The sequence below is a fragment of the Macrobrachium rosenbergii genome, chromosome 14 (assembly GCF_040412425.1).
Source record: "Macrobrachium rosenbergii isolate ZJJX-2024 chromosome 14, ASM4041242v1, whole genome shotgun sequence".
In the NCBI taxonomy this organism is placed as follows: Eukaryota; Metazoa; Arthropoda; class Malacostraca; order Decapoda; family Palaemonidae; genus Macrobrachium; species Macrobrachium rosenbergii.
The window spans coordinates 12,906,626-12,932,802 of NC_089754.1; the positions used below are offsets into that span (position 1 = coordinate 12,906,626).

General features: G+C 34.8%; 1 protein-coding gene across 1 annotated transcript in view; it reads left to right on the forward strand.

Annotated features, from left to right (window-relative positions):
• Window positions 1–7,256: 7,256 nt before the first annotated feature.
• The window catches only part of LOC136845721 (mucin-2-like), a 202,351-nt gene continuing 183,430 nt past the window's right edge, over window positions 7,257–26,177 (forward strand). The window contains 1 exon segment of the mRNA XM_067115922.1: window positions 7,257–7,425. The gene's annotated coding sequence lies outside the window, so the exon portion shown is untranslated.

The following is a 26,177-nucleotide window of genomic DNA, read 5'->3' on the forward strand; positions in this document are numbered from 1 at the left end:
ATATATGTGTGTGTGTATATATACATATATTATATATATACATATACATATATATATATATATATATATATATATATATATATATATATATATATATATATATATATATATATATATATATATATATGATATGCGACATAATTTTGTTTTTAATACTGTACAAGGGAATAGAGTTCATGGTTAACTATCATGAAATCTTGAATAGAAATATGCCGAGCACCGTAAAGACATTGATTAAAGTACGGATACAATTGCAAAATTACTCAGATATTACCGTCATTTCTAACGGCAAGAGTACACTGGTGTATATATAAGATGAGAAGGAAGATTTGGACTAAAGAGGTTAACGGAAGAGAAAGAGGCTTCGAATGATATGAAACAAGGTTGTACCTGAATAGCATCCCTGTTTAAATGACAGTATATTTAATTATTAGAGCTGAGAACCCGTACCTTGTTCCTTGCAGAGCCGTATATATACGGCTCTGGTTCCTTGTAGATGATGCGATGGTGAAAGCGGACGTTTACTGGACAGAGACAAAACGCCGCTCTTTCAGAAGAAACAGGAAAAAATGAGCCCACTTCAACATGTAGTTGAGTAAACTTTCGATTTTCGAGTGCAACATGAAAGACAAACTTGTTGAAAGAACGTGTATAATCTCTTTAGGTAATAATATAATAGAAACCCATGTTAAAACGCGGAAAAGCGAATGACATAATATGCATATAAGTGATTAAAATTAAATTTTGCAGAGCACATAATCAACAGACAATTAATCGAGATATGTTTATCGTAGAACGTTACGACATTTTCAAAAACTGGCAAACATGAACATGGAATAAAGTTAGTATTTGGTAAAACGAGACTATTCCTCAAATCAAGGTGACTATATGGAAGAAAAAAAAGTATCAAAGCAAAGTGCATTCCAAATAAGCAAGCATAAATCAACATAAGGATTCACTTATTCAGACATGTAATGTAAAGAGATACAGCAGTAATGCTATGACGTCAAAATTATGAGCATCGGCATCAACAATACTGCCAAGGTGATCGTTTCGTAGTGATACAGTACAGGAAACGAAATTCCTCAGGCGTCTCTTCCGTAATAAGCAAAGTGACACTAACCTCTTAACTTATCGGTTAGCATTGCTGGGGGAAAGGAGACCATAGCTCCGAGCCCTGGGAACTGCTCAAGGTAACAGGAAGTATTATTAAACATTCAGATTGAAAAACTACAATATTATCACTGGAGAGGAAATGGAGAAAGCAAAGACCGACTATATACTAGATTAGCTAATCGATAAATTCTTAGTTTTCCTGGAATCCGGCTTCATAACCTTTTCAAACATTGAATGGTCCGTTCTAGATCAATATTACGGCTAGAAACAACATAATTTTCTTATAAAAGCATCGAATGACTGCACGAAAAGATAAGTCGTCTGCATACTGTACTGTATTATTTTCAAGGCCGACAACTCTGTCACCAATAGATGCTAAAAAACAACAAATATCTCTTAAAAATTGCCACACTAAACACCGGATATGACATGTCATTTCACTACAGACAGCGTCACCAACAACAACTGCTTTTGATCGTTCGACAAATAGTGAAGGTACATGGCCTCCAAGTTACAGTAGACATTTATATTTATAGAAGTTTTGTGGTTAACCAGTCACAGGCCGCAGTAAAACCGATTCAGGCACATTATCAACTGGATCTTGGAGATACCTACGAAGTTCTGAAGAGGCAACTTGAGTACCTAATGAGTGAGAAGGAAGAAAATGAAAATGAGTTAAGATATATTTAATGAAGAATTCGTGTTGGGCAAAAACGTAGACAGTTTAAAGTAAAAAAACATGTAGTTGTGTAGTACACTCTGATACCTGCTGTGCAAACAGTAAGAAAAACGCTCCAGTGTCCTAGGAATATCTTGGAAATGTTTTATTATGCATGGCAGTCATCAGGAGATGATGCTTGGGAAAACTAATAACCCTGAACCTTCATTAGAATGCTGAGTTCACATTCCCTACCCTCAAACTGACCATCCGGTACGTCAATTAAAGGGGATGATAACTCTGCCGACGAACCCAGGTATTGCAAAACATCCGTGATGAGGAAAAGTCATCAGCAAGGCGAAATACCAATTATAGTTCAGTGATGCTAAGCTCATGACTGAGAGAGTAATATCTATCTCCCAGCGTTTGGCCTTTGGCCTAAATTCTATGTTCTAAGTAATATCTATCGCTAGTTCTGAGAGAAATATCGGTCCACAGTTAAAATTTTTGGTGTCAGAAGTCACTAAATTTTCTGTTGTTGCTGTAAAAAGGAGCGGCCGGCAGGAGACAAACAAATAGCAAAAGTCTGTCTCCAGCATGAACTATGTAGAAATATATACTATTAATATCAGTCAAGGACTCGTTTTTAGACGGCGACCCACCGTACTTATGAAAGCTGTAAAATTCGAAGAATAAGACAAAGCCAGAATGAAAGAAAAGTATTCATTTAACTGATGTGAAACCAAAAAACATAGTGAAAAAAAGGGGAAAAATACGTCTTTTTCTCTCGTTGCCGTGGCCTTGACGTCATTATATGGTCCACCTAAAAAGAACAAAAGAAGCTATCAAAGACATCCTGTTTGTCTAACACTGAGCACATTCTACCTGTCATAAACAGAGTAGGGAAAAACGTGCCATAAACGCGAGACAGGCAGAAATTTCAAGTGCGTAAATGCGTATGGGGATGAATTATTTCAGGAATGTAATCGTGAATTTTCTTCGTTTAGATAAGATTGTAAGTGGGAATTATTCGTCTCGATTTAAAAAGATAACATCTTATTAGATATGGTTTTACTACAAAGCAAAACACGTCAACGGTCACTGTCCTGTCAGCCTTTATTGCGAAGCCAAGGGCGAGCTCCCTGCACAAAAAAAGAGAAAAACTCCACAATATTAGCTGCTTCATCTACCAACTCTCATTAGCGACTATATACACATACCACACCTACACACACATTACACACACACATGTATATATAATATATATATATATATATATATATATATATATATATATATATATATATATATATATATATATATATATATATATATATATATATATATATATATATATATATATATATATATATATATATATATATATATATATTTGTACATATATATATACATATATATATATATATATATATATATATATATATATATATATATATATATACATATATATATATATATACATTTGGATATATATACACATATAATATATATTTATTTATTTATTTATTTATTTATTTATTTATTATATATCACTCCTTATTTATAGATGGAAAATATTGCAACAGTTTATTGTTAATGACACAAACTTTGTGTCTTTTGAAGTGCCTTTGGAAAGTTAAAACCGAGGAATTCTGACAAGTAACGTTGACGTATTAATGATGAGAATATGTAGACAGAGTAAAGGAACTTTTCCACTATGGCCATCAGGGGAGACATAAAATGGCTTCGTATGGTACCTCTCGACATCATGTTGAGACTGTGTAGAGCAATAAAGTAGAAATTCATCTTTAGCTATTTTTATTGATGGTATAATAAAAAATGAGTGGTTAACAAAGGAAGTGGTGCATGACTCAGAGCTAAAAAAAAAAGCTATGATGCTTTTCATCACATGGCCGTTGGTGATGGTGGGCTAAGAGTGTCGAAAACCAGGGTATTTCCAGGACCAATATAGAACAGGTCTTACTGTGAGTCCCTCAGGCTTCAGTCAGTGACGTCATGCCGGCCAGGGATTTTCCCGTCTGCCACTGACTCACTACTGTCTTTCAGGGTATTAGGGAGGTTAGGTTTGCCGTTCAGGATAACTTTTGATTATTACTTCATACTGACTAGTTGACGGTCGAATGTGTATATTAAAATGTTAATGAATAAAGAGTGAACATTTTTCTCTCAATGTTCAGACACTAACGTCCATGATACTTTTTACATTTTCTTTAACTAATTATTGGAGCCAGTTTGCTCCTAACGCCGTTTCCATTCATTCAGGTTCTCAAAGCCTAATTGGGCTTACAAGTGAAATGTTTTGTATGTTGACTGTTATAAATATTGCAATAAATAACAAAAAAAAATGGCTCTTCAATCTTTCGCTCTCTGTGTGATTTAACTATTTCCAATAGTGCATTTAGCAACTGTACATCAAGAAGCATTGCATGCTGCTCGCTTGCCACGTTGTCACGCTGTTTTGTACCAAAGAATTTTTAATTTTAACTGTAACTTTTAATTTTAACTATGGCGTGGTCTTATTTGCAATGCTTTTGAAACTGGTACGCAAAAGTTTAGTGTAGGATGTAACACTAGCGTAAAGCGCATGCATCACTGTCAGTCTTTTTCTGATCTCTGCAAATTCCTATATATGAGAAGATTTCCATATGTAAAATGAACAATACTTGTTATTTCGCTTTCTTTTTTTAAGGTACGAGCGCTCTTTTCCCTTGAAGCTTGCACTGTAAAATAAAGACCTTTGGGGCTCCTTCTGTTTGGAGGTATACTCAGATATATAATAATAATAATAATAATATTATTATTATTATTATTATTATTATTATTATTATTATTATTATTATTATTATTATTATTATTATTGCAAGGCGAAAACCATCGTTTAGGTATGTCTCCCGCTGTCATCATTCAAGTGGCCATGACTTCATCCCTTAGATGATCGCCAGAATTGATTGCAAAAAACCTACCTTGCCACACTACCACATGAAGTGCTCTTCTTGGGAAGTAATTAAATAGAAGTCTGAAAATCTCTTTACATCATTCATGTAAGTGTCGCGGAGTATGAGACAAAAATTCATAATTAGCCAAATTTACAAACTTAACAGTTTGAAACTCTCAGCCACGACCCATGAAACTGCCAGCCACGGCCCATGAAACTTTCAGCCACGGCCCGGTGGTGGTGGCCTCTGTTGTTGGCAGCTATAGCCCAGACGCACGATCATTGCTAACTTTAACCATAAATAAAATAAAAACTACTGAGGCTAGAGGGCTGCAATTTGGTGTGTGTGATGATTGGAGGGTGGATGATTAGCATACGAACATGCCAGCCCTCTAGACTCAGTAGTTTTTAAGATCTGAGGGCGGACAGAAAAAGTGCGGACGGACAGACAAATCAATTCAATAGTTTTCTTTTGCAGAAAACTAAAACTTGAATTCGACAGGCATATACACTACAAAGTTGATATCAGCTTATACCTCTCTTGATGGCTCATTGGTCAAAAGTCACTGTGCATCGTTGTTTTTAAGCCAGGCAGTGGTTCGAATTCCACTGATGGCGAAGTACTTATCAATTATAATTTCCATTGTGTTTAAGTTATTCCCGAGTTAATGAATTGGGTACTCAACGATATTTGAGGCTCAATATTTGTGAATATGGAAAGTGTCACAGTTTATGACATATATATATATATGTGTGTGTGTGTGTGTGCATGTATGTATATATTATATATATTATATATATATATATATATATATATATATATATATATATATATATATATATATATATATATATATATATATATATATATATATATATATATATATATATATATATATATATATATATATAAAATACAAGCCCTTTTCATTAACATGGAATGACAAGGAAAATAAGAACAGGGTTTCTGCTGCATTCACACTTCAACTGCTGAATCAGAAGCTTTCACCACAAAAAATACAGTTACTTTAAAGTTACCTTCTTCTCCATACCTCTGTCAACTTGTCACAAGCTTTACTTAAGTCCCATGGATGTTACAGCCAGTTTTTCCTATTTACACTCGAACTTCCTAGTCAACTATTTCACAATTAACCCTTAATCCATACAGGGGATCCTTGAGAAAATTTTGAGTATATTAAATAAAACTTTCATCCAGATTAGAATGTCACTTGATTTGTAACAGGGGTAGAAGTGTCGAGTCCTTAGTTCTCTACGAACTGCAATCATCACTATATCTACTACCCTAGATACAGTAACTCAGGGGAGTCGTGAGGACTTAGGTCTGCTCGGAGGAGGCCCCGGCCATAGAAAGGTTGAGAAACTGTTCTATCCTACACTGCTCTTCGCCTATCAGTCCTTCAGTCATCTGTCATGTTTTTCCAATAAAATGTGATTTTGTGTGTGATTTTACCTTGGTTCAGCTGTTACTAAGTGTATTTAACTATAATTGCGCTCTCTCTCTCTCTCTCTCTGCCTGCCTCTTTGCCTGCCTCTTTGCCTTGTAAGCTCGTTTCTGCATATCATCATCCATGCTTTAACTCTCTGATGCAGAGCTAAAGATGTTTAATTAACTTGTTAAATATATAAAATAAAAGACTGAAGAGTAAAGCACATAGTCTTAAGTGTTACTAGTAGTGTATATCAAAAAGAAAGAATATTATATATAAAAGTGCAGTGCAATAATTGTTATTTTTTCATCATGCAGTTATATAATTATATATATATATATATATATATATATATATATATATATATATATATATATATATATATATATTTGTATTTATATATATATATATATATATATATATATATATATATATATATATATATATATATATATATATATATATATATAATATGTGTGTGTGTGTGTGCGCGCTCACTGCATATCCTCAGGCTTCTCTAAAATAGACAGCAAAGAAAGGAGGACCTTCGTTAAATCAGGAAACGGATCTTGTCACGGCAGCCAATCACAAACTTCAACGTCATAAATCTTTCTTTCACTCGGTTCCAGCAGCCGCTTTTTTTTATTGGTGTTAATTTTATGATTGACTTTTCCTTAAACGCTTGTTATATGTTGATATGTTAATATAATGTATTTTTTGGAGGATGAATGAATGCAAGTTCTCTATGTTTAGCGTTGTATTTCATCTATAAATCTTATGAAGATTTATTTTCAAACTGCTACGTTTCAAACCCTCAGCAAAGGTTAATTATCTCAGAAGTGTATTATAGCAATAACCACAAAATCTCATCCTTTTATAACCCCTACATATCTTTTTAAAGTTCTGTAAAGAAAAACTGATACTATAAATCAAGTAACAGCAATCTTCATGCAATAGTTATAAAAGACTACTTTGGTGCCGGAGCGTACGATAGTTTGCCTTGCTAGGTGCATCTGGCAACCGACCTGGAAGATGGCTGAGACAAGGGGTGAATGGGTTGCTTCCAAAGTTCCAATTCAGTGGTCTTTTGGCCGTGCTCGAGGTTAGGTATGCTTGTGTATAGGAAGGGCCAGTTACCTCGCCTAATTAGTGGATTTGATATTTAAATTTGAAAGTGAACTTATTCATTTTTAACCGAGGATAAAACCACACATACGACACCTGTATTCACGGTGATAGTCAAACAGGTAAGATAGTTTTGTAAATTTTGCCCCCAGGTAATGAGGTTGGTATTTACAGGTTAATGATTTTTCTGTAAGTATTGCACACACACACATATATATATACCTTGCTTTCAAATTAGGCTGTTTTTGAACAGTTTTATGTTTCCATGTGTTAGAATTATTGAAACTTTTGAACTTTGCCCATTAATTTAGTATCTTGCGATGGAATGACATTCGTGAACTATGATTTTTCATTCACTCAAGAAAATATGAGGTTGATTTGAACTGGTTTGTTTCTTTGAGAATAAACACGTATTTGGATATATTTTTTTCTGGCTGGAACAACTTTCAGTTTCTTTCCATCTCTCTGTCAGCGGTTATGTTCTGTTGGAATATGGCCATAAAACACTCTGTTATTAGAACTTTTTTATCCATCGTAGATACGTGGAAACTAATCACGATAGCATTAATATTTGACATATTTATAAAATGCTGCGCATTTTATAAGATAGTGAAAACTACGAGATAATAATGATTTAATTCTTACCCAAGTCATCCCTCTTCATTGTTCTTCAGTATTTTCTGGTGCCATGGTGACTGGCTTCGTCTCTCTCTCTCTCTCTCTCTCTCTCTCTCTCTCTCTCTCTCTCTCTCTCTCTCTCTCTCTCTCATAATAATACTAATAATGATAATTTACGGAAAGTCAAGATTTATATTGTATTATTTTCGGGACACTTACGGGAAACTTATAACTTTGTATAAGATATCCGTAACTGTTTGTACTGCATTAACATTTCCAAATAGTGAATGAGGCTATTCATATAATGAACTCGTTTCGTGTAATATTTTTATGAAGATAATCTCTCTCTCTCTCTCTCTCTCTCTCTCTCTCTCTCTCTCTCTCTCTCTCTCTCTCTCTCTCTCCCAACCAGTGGCAGTACTTGGCCGAGCTGGAGCTCAGTAAAGTATCAAAAAGGTAAGCAAAAAAAAAAAAAAAAAAATCATCCTTACCTACCTTACCTATACTTAGTGTTCCTACGTGTTGTGGGAGTACCTTAATGTTGGCAACGAAGAGGTACCTTTGTTGGAATGCAAATACGATCATCGCAGTTTTCTTTCTCCCTCTCGCTCTTGCTCTCTCGGGTCACGTGCATGGACGGATTCCTCCTATCTCCTTAGCCACTACCTTGCCCACCCTCTCACCATCTCACAGAACACTTTGCTCCCAAATACTCGGTGCTCTCTCTCTCTCTCTCTCTCTCTCTCTCTCTCTCTCTCTCTCTCTCTCTCTCTCTCTCGCCAAAAAGGATTGGATGTATTTTCAAATCACATTTTTCTTGTAAGATTGTATGATTTTTGTTTACATTTGATAGTTTTAGTCTTCGTTACTGTTATTTTAATTGATTAATGAAAGCAGGAGCAACATTGCTGTTTTTATGGGTTCCAGTGATTTACACCAAAATGCAGTGTAGGTAAAGCAAGAAAAATTGGTATGAAAATATTACGGCGGCTATGAGTATGACTTCAAAACTTTAAGTTCTTTGATGAAATTCCCATTCCCGTGTAGCCGTTGTGTTCAAAAAACCCAAAATCGCCAGAACGTTTCCAAATATACGAAAACCGTAGTTCAAGGAAGAGGGATGGTTCTGCGATTCCATTGGTCTGGGGTCCTTTCCCTGTACTCTAAAGAAAAAATGACAGGTTTGTCAGCATTTCATTAAAGAATTTAACAGTATTTTGCCCATTGTACTCTGCCAGTTCAATTATAGAGTCATTTCCACTGATTTTGATCAATATGTGGTTAGTAATTTTGTCGTATAAACAGACCTCAATTTGATGGAAAAATGTACATAGCTTGGTTCATTGAATAGAGATACAAAAAATTGACTGATATAAATTGCCTAAACCTATGTAGGCTAAACCGTCTGAATTCCCTCACGAGGGGAGCGGTGGGCGACAGCCAATGAAAATTAGAAAAGATCAGCAGCTGGTACTTAAATTATTTTGATGAAATGGAAGGCAGAGATGAATGAACACTGTTCACATAAATATTTATTATTTGAGGTAATTACTGAAACGAATTCACTTTCCTGAGAAGGTTACGTGAAGAAAGCTGGCAGCTGATTGGTTTGGAATTTAGAAACTGGTGTTACAGCAACTCCGTCGTCGGTAAACGATGATAACTTGTATTTTGAAAATTGTATAGAGCTTATCCGCTTGATCAACCTGAGCTGTGGTTATCCATCATGTTACCGTTCACTTCTCAATGAAAATAGCCATACACTGTTCATGTGGCGAAATAGTGCTTTGCTTACTTTTCCTCAACAAACCATGAATTGATTTTGTTATAAATTAGACTAAGTAGTTTATCTGTCACAGCAATATTTACTAGTTCAAAAATAACTCTGAAATCTATGTTTCTAAAGTAAATTAAGGAGTTTTTTTTCTTCATAGTACTGCGCTGTGATTAAAAAAGAAACCTGTAAGATACCCTTTTCAGTTGTTCATTAAATGGAGGCGTGTTCATCTGGCAAAGTACTGTTCACCCATTGAACATGAACAACGCAGTGTTTTTTCCCGCCCAGTCAAGCATTGTTCATCTGGCAAAATAATGTTCAAGTTTAACGCCGCCATTTACAAACTGAGCCAATCATTTGTCACCTTTCGCCATGTAGCCAACTCAAGGTAGTATGTGCTTTGCTTCTCTCAGATGTTTTGTCTTGAATAGAATGTCGTTTCGCCATTCATTTGGGCAATTTCGACATTCGCCTTAGTCATTTTTCTGACTTAATTCTCTTATCATACTGCCTGTGTTCACCACGTACCACGGGCGCATACGGCATTTCAGCTTTTTGTTGGAATTTGAAATAAATTCTTACGTTTTACTCATGACAGTATGTCGTTTTATTCCCACCGTAAGAATATTTTTCTTTAATTCAAGGTGTTTTACTTTTATTTTCTTGAGGTCTGGTATTCATTTTCATGTATAGTTGAATGTTTTTGTCATATATACTGTATATTCCCGTTATCGTTTGTAGTTAAAGTATCTCATTAATTCTCTTATTTTGGTTATGTTTATTTATCTCAAATATCGTAATAAATTTCCTTGTCACCTAAATAATATTTCTTATTGTTTCATATCTGAAATATTTTCCTTCAATTTGTCACTTAAAATATTTTCCATATTTAAATCATCTCAAGTGTTCATCGTATATCATAAGCCACTACTTTCTTTCCCACCAGTCTTTTATACAACACCCTGCTGTTACAGATTTTTCCTAGTCTTTTTCAATCCAGCAGCCATATAAAGTTCAATAATGGAACTGGCAAAGGGCTAAGAAAAAAAAACTTTGTACACGAAATATTCACGCATTCGCGCGTGCGAGTACACCCCATACACATATATTTATATATACATATGTATATTTATATATATTACATTTATGTATATATATATAAAATATATTAATACAGTATATATATATATATATATATATATATATGCATATTTATGAATATATATATATATGTATATATATAAATATATATATATACAGTATATATTTATATATGTATGATAGATATACAGTAGGCCTATATATATTTATATATATAAATTATATAATATATTTATATTATATATATATATTTGTATATATTTTATATTTTTATATATATGCATTTATATATATACTTATATTTATATTTATATATATATATATATATGTGTATTATTTTTCTATATATATTTATATATATATATATATATATTTATATTTATATAGTTATATTTATACATATTTATATTTATATAGTTATTTATATATATATATATATATATATATATTTATATCTTTATTTATACCCATTTATATATATATATATATATATAGATATATGTAGTTATAGATTTATATATATATATATATGGTTATATATATATATTTATATATATATATTTATATATATTTTATATATAGATATATATATTTACATATATACTGTATATATATATTTTTATATATATATTTATAGATATATATATATATATGTATATTTATTTATTTATTTATATTGCAACAAATCACTGTAGACGTGTGATGATCATATTTTCTTTCAGCCAGGAGAAGGGTGAAAAGAAGTGACTTGAAGCAAATGCTTTCATGTATTTCTACCCCTGATCAGGGTTCAGGTACAATTACCAAAGAAACAAATACATACCGAGTCACAAGAAGACTTCGTGGCAAGGCAAACAATGCTAAAAAGACAAACAACGCTAACAATTGCCGAATAGTGGTAGTGGTAATGCCTAATAACTTACTTGTTTCAAAATACCGTTCGTTAAAATTTCATCAACTTTATATAAACCTTGGCTGATATTTAATGAATTGTCACAACCTGTTTTAATTATACAGTATTCTATTCAATTTCTTTTCACAGGATCTTTGCTAAACATAATTTCCTTCAAAATAAATTTAGTAGAATCCTGTATAATTAAAAATGACTGTGACAATGTATTAAATATCAGCTTAGGCTTATATGAAGTTGATGAAATTTTAACGAACGGTATTGTAAAACGAGTAGGTTATTAGGCATAACCACTGTTCGGCAATTGTTAGCGTTGTTTGTCTTTTTAGCATTGTTTGCCTTGCCACCAAATCTTCTTGTGACTCTGTATTTGTTTCTTTGGCACCTCTACCTGACCCTGATGAGGTGTAGAAATACATGAAAGTGCTCCGTTCAAGCCATTTCTTTTCATCCTTCTCCTGGCTGATTTTATATCTATATATATATATATATATATATATATATATATATATATATATATATAATGTGTGAATAATATATATATATATATATATATATATATATATATATATATATATATTTATGTAAATATATATGTAATATATATGTAATATGTGTGTGTATATGAATAATATATATATATATATATATATATATATATATATATATATAGCCTATATACAGAATAAATATATATATATATATATATATAAATATATATATATATATACTTATTTTATATAGAACCTATATACAGAACAAAATTTACCAAAGCTTTGTACATATTTCGGACAGCAAACAAATATTATTATTGTTATTATTATTATTATTATTATTATTATTATTATTATTGTTATTATTATTATTATTGCTTCTATTTTGCACGCAGTTATCAGCACAACCCTATTTTAAATGATGCATTTTGTTTCTGATTCAGCAAGATTTCCTCAAGGCCCGGATGGCACCTTTGCAACTGGTAATGGGCTTTTTTGCACCCTTCTCCCGTGTGTATATCAGTCTGCTCAATTCTTTAAATTGTAACTTCGAATTATTTTGTTTAGTTTTTGTGTTGGGATTAGATGCATTGATAAAATGAAGAGTCATGATGCTTCAGACTCTGGACTTCAAGAGAGTTGTTGATGCTTCAGACTGGACATTTTTTTTAAATTATGTTAAAAGTAGTAATTGTGAATGGTTATTGAGAATATTACTTTTTAATATGCAAAGACTAATGATATGGACAACCAAACGACCCTCTCCTCCCCGAAGCTCCAGGAACCGAGAAGAACAGGAGAGGAAAAAGAGTGGGGCTGAACCTTCTTGGAAACGATAGTCCGGCGTCTCGAATGATGAGAGGATTTAACTCTTCCTTTTTCGTAACTGGTTTTTGGAAAAAAAGTTGCACAGTCATATTTCTCCTGATCTGTTGCTTCGTTTTCCCCCTAGACTGTTCGCGTTCTGGTCCTCCTCATCTTACTTACCCTGCAACGTTTTCGTTTTAAAGTCGGAAGGACAGCACTCCTGATTCTTGTATGCCCACGTCGACTGAGATCTTGGAACTCTATTGCGTTTCTCTTCTTGGTAAACAAGGACAGACGTCAGGTGACTTTGGAGAAGTTTGCTCTCTCTCTCTCTCTCTCTCTCTCTCTCTCTCTCTCTCTCTCTCTCTCTCTCTCTCTGACACACTGTATGAAATTCGGGAACCCATTGCTGTTGCTCACAACAGAGACTTATTTCCAGTATCTCTTGAATGTGTAATAATTGTTTACAGTTGTAAATGGAGTTCAGTTTGTCTGCGGATCTATTAATCGTTTATTTTACCGTTTGTGGTCACACGGGAGGGGTTGGTAATAATTTGTGCAGTATGTGTGTGTGTGTATGTCTGTGTGTTGAGCATGGTTGATGCAACTAAGGTAATGTTTAGGGTGTGGTCTCTCTCTCTCTCTCTCTCTCAGTGCCAGTCTAAAGTGACTAGCCTATATGCTCCTTGTTATACAAAAATTAGTTGATGGTATCTTCACGTTATTATTTTTTCAACTCTGCAGCCTCCGTTTGAAAGTCAGAAAAAAAAAAAAACGGGGGACAAATGATGATGAGCTTCCATGCGGAGAGAGGAAAGGAGCTATTTGGAAAACACTGCCTTGTAGGTGAAAAGGCAATCAAAATTGTGCCAAAAACTCTTGAGCTATATTTCTAATACTGTACTAAAGCTGTAAGTTCACTGATGTTGGATGCAACGAATCATCTCTTTATTGACAGCCAGATAATCATCGCAGCTGTCTTGACTCCGAACAGCCCGCCCCTCCCCTATCACCACCACCACCACCCTTATCGTCCAGCAGTTTACTGTAGTGGGAGGGGTTAGAGTATGACTGCCTGCAGCTTGCAGAGATGAACCGGAGCTATGACATAGTTAACTTCCCACTCCCATGAATTTTTTTTATTATTATTATTATTATTATTATTATTATTATTATTATTATTATTATTCAGGTGAACCCTATTCGTATGGAACAAGCACACAGGGGCCATTGGCTTGAAATTCAAGCTCCCAAGGAATATGGTGTTCATTTTTATAAGTAGCAGAAGGTAATAGGCAATACAGGAAGAAGAGATCAGTTATTAGAAAAGAATTTAGTACGCTGTATTGATAATCCAGAATTTCAAAACAATGCTGTATTTTTATCAAAGCAGTAACAGATCCTTATTCTCTCTTCAAGAATTTATCTGATACAGTTGACATAAATCGGATCAGTGGTATTGATTGTTTCTGAAACCGCTTACGTAGATTGTGCAAACCTTTTGACACAAATGATAATTGTACCTGCGGATAATTTAGGAGGACTTTGGGATGTTCTAATGGAATCGAGAGATGTTGTTTTCGTAAGAAATCAAGGGGAGTTCCAGATTTTTCTTAGGAAATCAGAGGAGTTTAGTATTTTCGTATGAAATCCATAGAATTTGCTTATGAAACCCAGAAAAATGCAGGAACTTGCTGGTAAAATCCAGAGCAGTTCATGAATTATCTTAAGAAATCTAGCGAATTTCAGTAATTTTATTATGAAATATAAAAGTGATTTTAATAGAATCGGTAAATGCCTTGTATTATTTTTAAAGAAATCTGAGGGATTCCAGTGATTTTCTTACGAAACCTTGTTGGACGCCAGCGTGCTTTGTTCTGTGGGACGTTATTCACATTAGGCAAAATATTTATACTTCTGAAAGAGGGAAGGATAATTCATTTCTCGGCATTATCTTCAGCAGAAAGGGGTCGTCTTTTGCAAACAGAACAATAGGCTATGTCGTGCTTTTTTTATGATGAATAAAAGATCCACAGTTGTATAAACATATGTCATTTGCAGTATTAATAACAGGAGCTTTCGCATGATTACCAAAATGTCTCCCCGTCAATAAAATGAGGTATGAAAATAGTCAGAAAATAAATTGAGCAGAAGTGAAAATATTCTGAAGTGGAACAATGTGTATAGTTAAAATGGCCATTGAAATATTATGGCTGAATTGCCTGTCGGGTAAGAATTTTAATAACAGCCGACTCCGTTTCCTCAACGATCTCCGAAGGGGCAGGTGGTCATTGAGTGTAGATCGTTGTAATTGTCCTGTTCAGTACTTAGATCTTTCTGGACAGCATCGATGCCCACATCAGAATTCCATAAAACAAACTCATCCTGGGTCAATGCAAGAGAGATAAAGGAAACCACAGGAGCATTTGAAGTTTTGACGGTGCTACTTTGGCTTGTTATGTACGTGTCACCTACTCCGAGGTGCTAGTATTAAAATGGCGGAAGCTCCTTGGGACGCCGTGCTTGGCACTAGCCCGTCGGGGATCAAAGTATTATATACACCCATTTCTGTATTGTGTGGTCGACAAATTATGTTAATAAACGATATCTTCGTGCGGCCGTCTACTTTACATTTACCTTACGGTGTTTAGTACCAGCACCTCGGAATAGGTGACGCGTAGATAACAAGTCAAAACAGCAGCCTTTGTCAAACTTTACGTTAAAATTTGAAATATGACTCGAAATATCGTCCTCCTCGATACAAGATTTGACATTACCGAAAGTCTAGTGAATGAATAAAGGCTGATTCTACTACTCTCCTACTACTTTGAATTCCACATACACTTTGGTGCTATTTTTAAAATCTGTTCTATGATCTAGAACTAAGGAATGTGTTGTCACCACATTACCAAGACTAAGAGCGTAGGAGTTTGGATATATACATATATACTCGTATATATATACATATATGTGTTATATATATACATGTATATATATACAAGTATATATGTATATATGCAAACTCCTACGCTCTTAGTCTTGTTAAATGTGGTGACAACACATTCTTTAGTTCTAGATCATAGAACAGATTTTAAAAATAGCACCAAAGTGTATGTGGAGAGTAGTAGAATCAGCCTTTATTCATTAGCTAGACTTTCGGTAATGTCAAATCTTTTATCGAGGAGGACGATATTTCAAGTCATATTTCAAATTTTATCGTAAAGTTTGACAAAGGGTGCTGCTTTGACTTATCTACGTCACCTATATATATATATATATATATATATATATATATATATATATATATATATATATATATATATATATAAATAATATCAACCTCAACTCTCGGTAGCAAAGTTTATATTATATTTATACCAATCTTCTTCCCATTCTTCTATCTTACAATACTTAGTTTTTAAGGTGCTTGCATCGTCTGAGGCTATTAGGCTAAGCAGAAAACAATGGGACACATGGTAGCATGAAAAGTTAAGTATACCTTAGTTTTACCAGACCACTGAGCTGATTAACAGCTCTCCTAGGGCTGGCCCGAAGGATTAGACTTATTCTACTTGGCTAAGAACCAGTTGGTTACTTAGCAACGGGACCTACAACTTATTGTGGAATCCGAACCACATTATAGCGAGAAATGAATTTCTGTCACCAGAAATAAATTCCTCTAACTCTTCATCAGCCGGCCGCGGGAATAAACATTATATGCCACAATTTTCCGTTGAAAATACAGCGAAAACTTATTCTTGCTCGTGTTCGTAAGGTATGTAGAAAAATAACGGAAAATGATGAATAATAAACGTGAAAGCATCAACAAAATACTACTGAAATATGTTTCATCCAATTACGATTTTAGGGTTTTCTTCGGTTTTTTTTATTCATATGTCCATCTGTTTTGGAATTCACTTTCAAAATAATTTCCAGTGTCATGCGCATCATAGAAAGGCGCTCTTCCTAAGATCCACAGCTATGAAAGTTTTGAAAGTGAATTCCAAAACAGATTGACATATGAATAAAAAAAACCGAAGGAAAACCCTTAATTGGATGAAACATATTCCAGTAGTAGTTTGTTGATGCTTCCACGTTTATTATTCATCATGTTCCGTTATTTTTCTACATACCTTAAGAACACGAGCAAGAATAAGTTTTCGCTATATTTTCAACGGAAAATTGTGGCATATAATATTTCATGCTATCATGCGTCCCTTTGTTTTCTGCTTAGCCTAATAGCCCCAGACGATGCAAGCACCTTAAAATCTAAGTATTGTAAGACAGAAGAATGGGAAGAAGATTGGTATAGATATAATATAAACTTTCCTACGGAGAGTTGAGGTTGATATGGTTCTGGAGCAACAGGCAAGAGAAGGCCAAGTTTTTCCTTTGCGGGACAGTGAAAGACCATTGAAAGCAGCTTACCTATCCTCTTCTAAGTTCACGAATTGCAACAGATTTCATTGGAATGCTTAACTCTTCACTTATGTTTTCAATGTAGTTTCCGTATCAATGGTTAAAAGAAGTACAGACAGAATGGTTAAAATTGTAAAATAACACTGGGGTGGTTAACTGTGTTGAATTGCGGTCTGAAAACTTGAAAATACACGAGAAAAGCGTTGCTCAGTGTGATGGATACGACTATGTATGAAAAGAAACTAGACAGAGTAGTAGGTTTCGTTTGTTAAAACCTTTATGGCTTATAAGTACAGGGACCTATACTATTTTAATATGACCTTACCGAGCCTGACCTATAGTAGTACGAAGTCTCCTGGTTCTTACAATACGCCCCAAGGAGCCCTCCCCCCCCCCTGCCCTGAATTACAGTGTCATACCTTACGCCTAATCGCTAGTGGAAGCACGCCGTGCGTCGTCACCGTCACTAGATTGTTCAATCAAGTTCAGAGCGTTAACGGCTGTTATCATTAAAGTTAAAATGCCGATGAAAAGTCAGTGGTTGTATGCATAATTAATTACTGAAAACCGGAACTTTTCTCAGAAGTATTTGCGATGATTTTATCATAGAAGAAGCTTTTCAATTGATAGATTGGAAAAAATTAACAACACCGATCATTTTTTATACATCAGAATTAATATGACGGATACTGACAGAGTTTAGGGGGAAGTTTGTTATACAGATATTGATGTACAACAGGTTCTATCCTGATGGACATCGACAGCCTCGTTAAAACCACTGAAAGTGTTGAAGATATATTGAGTAAAATAAGGGAAGTATTTTCGAGGAGTGGATTTTATCGATACATTACTGATCGAACCAAGGAACCTCTGCTCAAGATCATTGGTGAAATATAGAATAAAAGAATAAAGATGAGACCAGGTTCTTGAGAGATACCTCTCGCAACAGCAGAACCATCTTAAACTCGAAGCCAGGTTGCAGAAAGACTTAAAACCAGAAGGTAACTGATAAAAAAAAAATTATGGTAGATCTGGTGAAAAATCTTCAAGATGTCTAAAACAATAAGAAGTTCCATGAAACCTTTAGAGAGAAACTGAATAAAACCGAGCATGGAATCAATAGGTGATTATGCCGTCAAAGAGAGAGATGCGTGATTCACCTTGCTATATTATTTTTAGCTTCTGAGTGATTTCCTTTATTAACTGCACCACATCCCAACATATTCGTCAAATGTTTTCTTATTCCCAAGAGTAATGGTCGTTCCACTAGTTCTATACTAATCAATTTTCTCTACCAAAGGCTCTTTCTCTTCTGTCAACCATCTTCAAAGCTGGCTTTAGTTTTCCTTAAATAATGTCACAGCTTCTCAGGTATGAGTGTTTTATGTAACAAGCATCTTGCCTGAAACAGGCAATTGTGCATGGAATTCTCTATTAATAGATTACGGCTTATTTCACCTAGATTTTCTATGTGGTTAATAGTTTACGCACCTGTTTCACTTTCGTAGACTCGTATGCTTGCAGAAGTAGTGTTAGGAACTGCAGAACAAATGTACTATATTGCAGTGATCATATCATTATTGACTGTAGTTATTTCTTTCTCTGACAACTTGTGTTGTCATATTGATTTCAAGAAGAAAGTTCTCCCAAGCTTCCTTTTTGTCGACCTCGCCTGCTGCACATCAGTACATCAAACATTTCATCCGTAAACATGAACCCCGTTTTAACATTTATTCACATGCACTCCGTCAAAAGTGACGTCTGGCCCATGATCTGATTTGACCTTTGCCTCCGTGAGAGGTGCATGAATACTACGTCTCTGCTTTTATCGTAGGCCTGCTACATATTGCAGGCCTTCGTTTTCTGTTTATATTCTTGCGTGGAAAGCGCAGACAGTCTATTCTGCTGGTGTCTCTTCCCCTCTTATCGTGATGTTTCGGCAGTTCCGAAAATCAAGAACAATTTAGTAATAACTGATCTTAAATTCGTCTCTCTTGGATGGGGGAAAACTTTTTCGACTCACAAGTTTCAAATTCTTTTCACTTTACTGTACTCAAAATAAGAGTATTAAACTTAAAATAAAACTGTTCTATTCCTTGCAGCCAAGAGGGAAAATGGCTCAAGGTTGTCTGAACCTTTTCAAACCACTGGAATTCCAAGGACACGAATCATTCGGTGGCTGAGTTTTTCGACAATGTTTTTGTGTTACTCTGTAATGCTGTTCTAGACTGCCCAATGTCTTTCCACTGTCAGAGTTAGATCAGAGATTGATTGATTGATTGGCTTATATACACTAGCGATACTCAGAGTCCAGAGTTCAGTGAGAGGTGAACGGTCTGTCAGAAACGCGAGACAAACGCCAACAAATAAATGAATTAGGAGAGTTATGATCCGAACCGTTAGGCTGAACTGAAGATAGGAGATCTGAGTCTCCACCCCTAAGGAATGGAGGAGATTCTCTAGTCTCTACCGCTATGGCACGGTGGAAATTCCCAGTCCCTGCCTTAACATTCAGCGGATACTTATAAGTGCCCTTGGTTCGCTGCCAAAGAATTCTGATATTTTTTGTGGTTGATGCCTCTACTTTTCATCATATTCGACAAAGAGGTCATGTGTTAGCTTGTATTCGTTTTATTTTCAAGTAGTTTTGTTTAATTTACATTCTTCTCATACACACGCACATATCAATCTACCTATCATCTATCTATCTATATATATCTATATATATATATATATATATATATATATATATATATATATATATATATATATGTGTGTGTGTGTATATATATTATTGCCTTTGTTATTATAGAGGGTATAGCTCCGTGTTCCTCATCAGCTTTTAACAAAAAAAGGAAGCAATTGAGGGATGATGTTACTAGATCAGTGGCCCCGTCTCCACAAAGAACTTTACGGGGTTATATTTCAAACGTCTTTTGAATTCAGTAACGGTCACCCTCCCACAAAATGGCTTGACCCAACGGTGCTTACTAATACCTCTACCAATCGATACAAAGCATAGTTAAAATGTTATTGCAGTCCGAAGAGAGAGTGAGAGTTTGTTTTATTTTGTCAATATTATTAGTTCTAGGAATGTTTTTATTTATACTCATTCAAATCTGTTTATCTTGTAAGAAAAGGATGAATGCCAATATACAGTGCAAACCTTTATTCCCTTGTTGCTTTCCACTCACTCAGTTTTGCAGATGTTATTTCAAGAAACTCAAACAGCAACTTTAATGTTTATAAACAAGGCTGCCATTGCCTCAAAAAGATCTCTCTCTCTCTCGAGTCGAGTCAGTCAGTATGAGTGTGTGGTCTCTCTCTCTCTCTCTCTCTCTCTCTCTCTCTCTCTCTCTCTCTCTCTCTCTCTCTCTCTCTCTCATATTTTTATGTATAAAATCACTTTATATATGAAGCCACTAAATTTTTGGAAAAATCAATAGTATATAATAGAAAATGCGATTACGCGAATTAATAGCCGCCCTCCATGTCTGGAACCAGCTTATGAAGTGAACCTTAATTGGGTTCAGACGATGTAGCGACGCCAGTTTTCAATAGGAAGCCAATCAGTGGCGCCGGATGAGCATTGCATTCCCCCAGGTTAAGCAATAACATCATTTACGAGGAGAGGCAGATTTTCGACCTCGTCAATGAAAATCCATTTTCATGTTTATGGGCGAAGAGCATAAGACAGCTTTAATGCAGCGATTCGGCACAAGCTGCGCTAGTGTTTAAGTTCTAAAATCAAAACACAGTGATTAACTGCCCCATTCATGCTTTGACTTTTGAACAAGAAATATAAAGGAATTGAAAATTTTCACCAGGACTGCAATTTAGTGGAAGTAGTAGTAATAGTATAAGAGAATAACTGAATAAAAGGTCAGTATAGCCTATACGTAAAGCTGCTATAACCAGTCAACACTACTGTAGATTGATAGATTTTTTGTTTGCTTATTTATGTGTACATATGTATTCAGTGCACAATCTGAAAGTTGCAGATGTAAGTTGTTTTAAGTGTAGGGTACACGGGGAGAGAGCATGCCGGAAAATTCTATTACCATAATTTTTTGGAGAAAGATATCATCTCCATCGACTAGTGGTGATAACTGCCCACGCATCTTGTTTGACGCGGAAATGGTATGTAATTTAACCGTCAGAACTGTATTATCCTTTGTAACACCCACACTAATACATGTATGATTCATGCTGAAGTTAAATGCTTATGCTATGAAAAGGATAATTATTTCTACATATGACTATTTTTGCTCCTTTTTTTGTGTTGGTAAAGCAGAAAATTGCAAGAATAACTATGGCGGGAAAAGATCGTTCATGGGGCCTGTTTTCCTTAGGAAAAGGCTCTGCAATAAGGATATGACTCAGCAAAATTCGACAACCTTAGGCTGCCAAGGTCGTTCAAGGTAGTTTTGCCTTCTTTCTGTGTCTCGTCAATGCGCAACTGTTTTTTTTTTTTTCTCGCAAATAAACAGACCATTTCTTTACACCCTCTCTCTCTCTCTCTCTCTCTCTCTCTCTCTCTCTCTCTCTCTCTCTCTCTCTCTCTCTGGAAGTTAATTTATCCCCCGCTCTTTGAAAGTTTTGTGGGAGTCGTTTCTGTCGATAACGGGACATTTTTCGTCCTTTTTATAATCTTGCGTGACGTCATTCAAGCATACTGGGACATCTCTGACAGGGCAGACAAAACCGAATGCGTTATTCCGTTGTGAAATAAACCTTCCTTCCGATGTTTGCCTTTTCGACGACGATGATCTTTTAATTTTGCTGCTACAGTTAATCTAAAAATCGCGAGGGTTCTCTCTTGCTTCTTTCTGCATTTCGAGCCCTGAAGTTGTAACAAACTAACCAGAATAAGACTTAGATCACACTTGTTTGAAGTTAATGTAAATACTTCCTAGTGTAGTTTTTCCCTGCAACAGCACCTTTTTATTTGAAAATTACTGGAGCAAACTTGCTTCGTGCTGAAGCCACTTGTCTCACTGTTCTTCTTGAAATTGTTTGCTGTGATGGGAACCCAACCCTCTCATTAAAACTAGATGGTCTCTGATTTAGTGATTGGCAGCTTCTACTTACCTTTTCTTTGGGCGTTGCACATAAGAAGAGTTCTGCTTTGAGTTGACGCTGTTCACTGCGTCACGTAGCCTGCGTTCGTTTCTTCAATCTCTCCGCTTAAACTGGGTGGAAATTTGACGTTTTTCGTTAGATTTCCACTCATTGCACTGTCGCCTAGGTTAGATAAGGTTAGAGTTATTATTATCATAATCAAATACAATCCATCAAAGTAGAGTAGGAAAAACAAAATCTTATCTTCAGATTCATAAACAGTGAACTAATGCAATTTTATCGAATTTATAATTATTTTTGTTGCTGATCCATTCATCTTACCCATCAGTAGTAAAGTGAATACACTTGAAGAAAGGATGACTTTTGGAATTCGTTCTCCCGTTGTTCCTTTTCCATAAAGTACATTCAATTTTCTTAGGTGTGACACACAGGCCTCACGATTTCAAAGAGGTTTTTCTCTATACACTTCCGATGGGGAAATTAAGTTCTTAGGTAGAGAATATTGTAGAAAATTAAGGAAATATGACAAACATCTGCTCGTAAAATTTCTGGCAGTCATGACTTGTGGTATTCCTTCATGTTTCGAAATGTTTAATAACAATATCGGTATATACCTGAGTATTGTGAAAGTTTAAGTTGCTCGTATAATCGATCGGTTATTATGGTCCGAGATGCAACAGAGATAATAAATAATTGAGTAGCATACCAAGGGTAGAGCTTGGAACCATTGTCTGTCGAATCGATTTGCTTAACTGTGATGTACTTTTAATGCAGTTTTACACTGCATATATGTTAGATTGTATCTCTACGTTCATTTGACATTTACTTTGTGGCAGTATTGTGGTTTGGGTCTTTGACAAAAGTCTCATGAAGAAAATGTTCAAATTTTTGTTAATAGAAATAAAGGTAAAATATTCTTCCATAAAAGTTTGGGTGAGCCTCAGTCGATATAAAAAAAATCAGTTAAAATTTATGTGAAACATCAGTAAAAATGAGATTCATTGTTTCCCAAGGTAGAGAAAGTAAAAGTAGAGGAAGACACTTTTTACGGCTGGAGAAACAAATCAAATATTATACTTGGAAGTCTAAACAACGATCACAAGAAGCAAAACATGAAAAAGCGAAAATCAAATTATGATGGCAAAGTTGAAGACATGTTTTTGTCGTGTTTTAAAGAGGTAGGTGAAGGTCACTGTTGGCCTTATTGAGATTGTCAGTACCAGAGAATTCGGTTTATAAGAGCAATATCTGTAAAACGTGCCAAGAGTGTAACCTTACAATAGTTGAAAGTAAGGGTTGGGTTATAGACTAGATATAAAGATTTTTATTATAAAAATTTTTTATTGCGTATATCAGTACAAGTTATCCCTGTTTTGCAGACGTTCAGTTATCAAATTGCACACTTAACAAAAGAGAAAATGAATTATCCTCTGGCTAAGTTGAAAAGGTTTTATTCCACTAGACACACGGGAGATTAGTCAGGGCATAAAGATGCTGGATATACGTTACGAAGTTGACTTGAGAGTTGATCTTCAGAGAGAACATGTTAGGCATTTATTACTCCACAGAATTTTATTCGAAGTTTGACTCAAGGAATTTGATCCATATCAGTTGCGGGTAGGCTGTCAACTCAAAAATTTCCTTTTTCTTTGCTCAGATCTTTCATAATTCAGATTAGTTTGATTTCCATTGTTTATAAAATATTTATTTTCAGACAAGTCCAGATAATCCTAAACAGCAATTCCGCTGATCTTTGTACAGAAACAAAATTCGTCTAGTTAATACCAGTTAATGAATCAGTCTTACTGCTATAGACGATAGAAGTAGATAGCAGAGTTAAATTAGATGTGCAAAATGCTAATATTAGTCCAAAGATGTGTACCCATGACCCATGACTGAGTAAAAAGGACCCAAGCATTTTCAGTTGTGGAAGGCACATATTAACACGGCAGTTTATGTACATTGCGCGTTAATGTTTTATGATCTCATTGCTTTTTTTTTTGTCATTTAGTTACAAAGTTACCCTGCGAGGTAAGCAGTGACATCCGAGGTAGGCTAGCATTGGCACTGACGCAAGATTTGAAGTTCTCTAGTTGCTGTACAAAGATGGAGATATGATGCCTTTCTTTTTATTAAAAAATCTTCTTGTATCCCACCTGCCTTTCCACATATATTGTCTTACAAAGAACACTGAAAATTAATATCTGTAAGGCAAAATCCTAACGAAGTAATATGAATATGGTGAACACATGTTACTCCATGAACATAGTATCTGTTAAATAGTTACATTATCGTGCACTTGATGTAAAGATCCTGTACCCATAGTCTAGGTTACCATCAAAGCTGACATTACGTCCATTACTATTCCTGTGTTGACGATTGTTTGAATTGGATTGTAGGTTAAATTTGAGACAGCTTTATTTTGTCTAAGCCTTCAACGATTCAAGTTTCATAGCTGTGTTTTGTACTTAGGAGTACTTATCTAATATATTTCAAATAAATAAATATCCACCAAATATTTTAGGCATAATGTGACCCACATTTCAGGACCGATTGCTATTTCCCTCTCATGCGCATGTGTCCAAGGCCAGGACTTGCAATGCGGTATTACATTTTTTTTAAGAAAAAGGCTTATTTTAACTTGTCTTCTATTATCTGGATTACAGAAATATCTTTGAATAAATCGAAATGCAGAATTCGATTGTTGCTGGGACTATATCTCAAAAACTGCAGTTTGTGAAAATATCAGTATATTTACAGAAATACCTTAAAATACCTTAATGGATCACATCACATATATATATATATATATATATATATATATATATATATATATATATATATATATATATATATATATATATATATATATATATATATATATATATATATATATATATATATATATATATATATATATATATATATATATACACATACTTACTGTACATACATACATACAGTACATGTACGTGTGTGTGGAAGAGAGAGAGAGAGGGAGAGGAGTACGTGATAAAACGTGTTCTGAAAGAGACAAAAACGGAATGAAAGTTTGAGAGATATAGTTTTCCAAGAACATTAACATAATTAACAATCGCTCGCATGAGAATGGCGGTTACTGGGGTTGGGGGTTGGCTAAGAGAAGAAAGGCGTCGTCGACAGCCTTGTTGGTCTTTGTCATGGGATGGGAGCAAACATTCTCCCATCCCAACAGTCTTTCTTGGTGCGTCTCTCCCCCATCCATGTTTCCTCTCACTACACCCCCCAGCCCCCGTGGCGGGAACCCCCGTCCGAGATTCCCTAGGTCACCCCTGGGCCCCTCCAGAGTCGGAAACTGTGATATTGCGGACTTCAAACTGAAAAACTTGAGGTCCTTGGTGGGCACTTCATCAAGGATTCCCTTCGAACTCTCCTCATCCTTCACCTTCTCCGTCGTCTTGGGTTTTTTCAGTGTCTTTCCCTTTTCTCTCAGCTGTTATTACTATTATGACTATCGCTATGTTACTCATTTCTCTCCGTATTTTTTCTTTCCATAAGAATCATTCAGTTTTCTTATTTTTCGACTCATGACGTAATTCTCTCTTCCCATCTCTCTGCTTCTGTTGCACAGTACGTAGTAGTGAGTTCTTCCTCCCCGTGCACGATTGTTCCTCTCACATCTTGTCA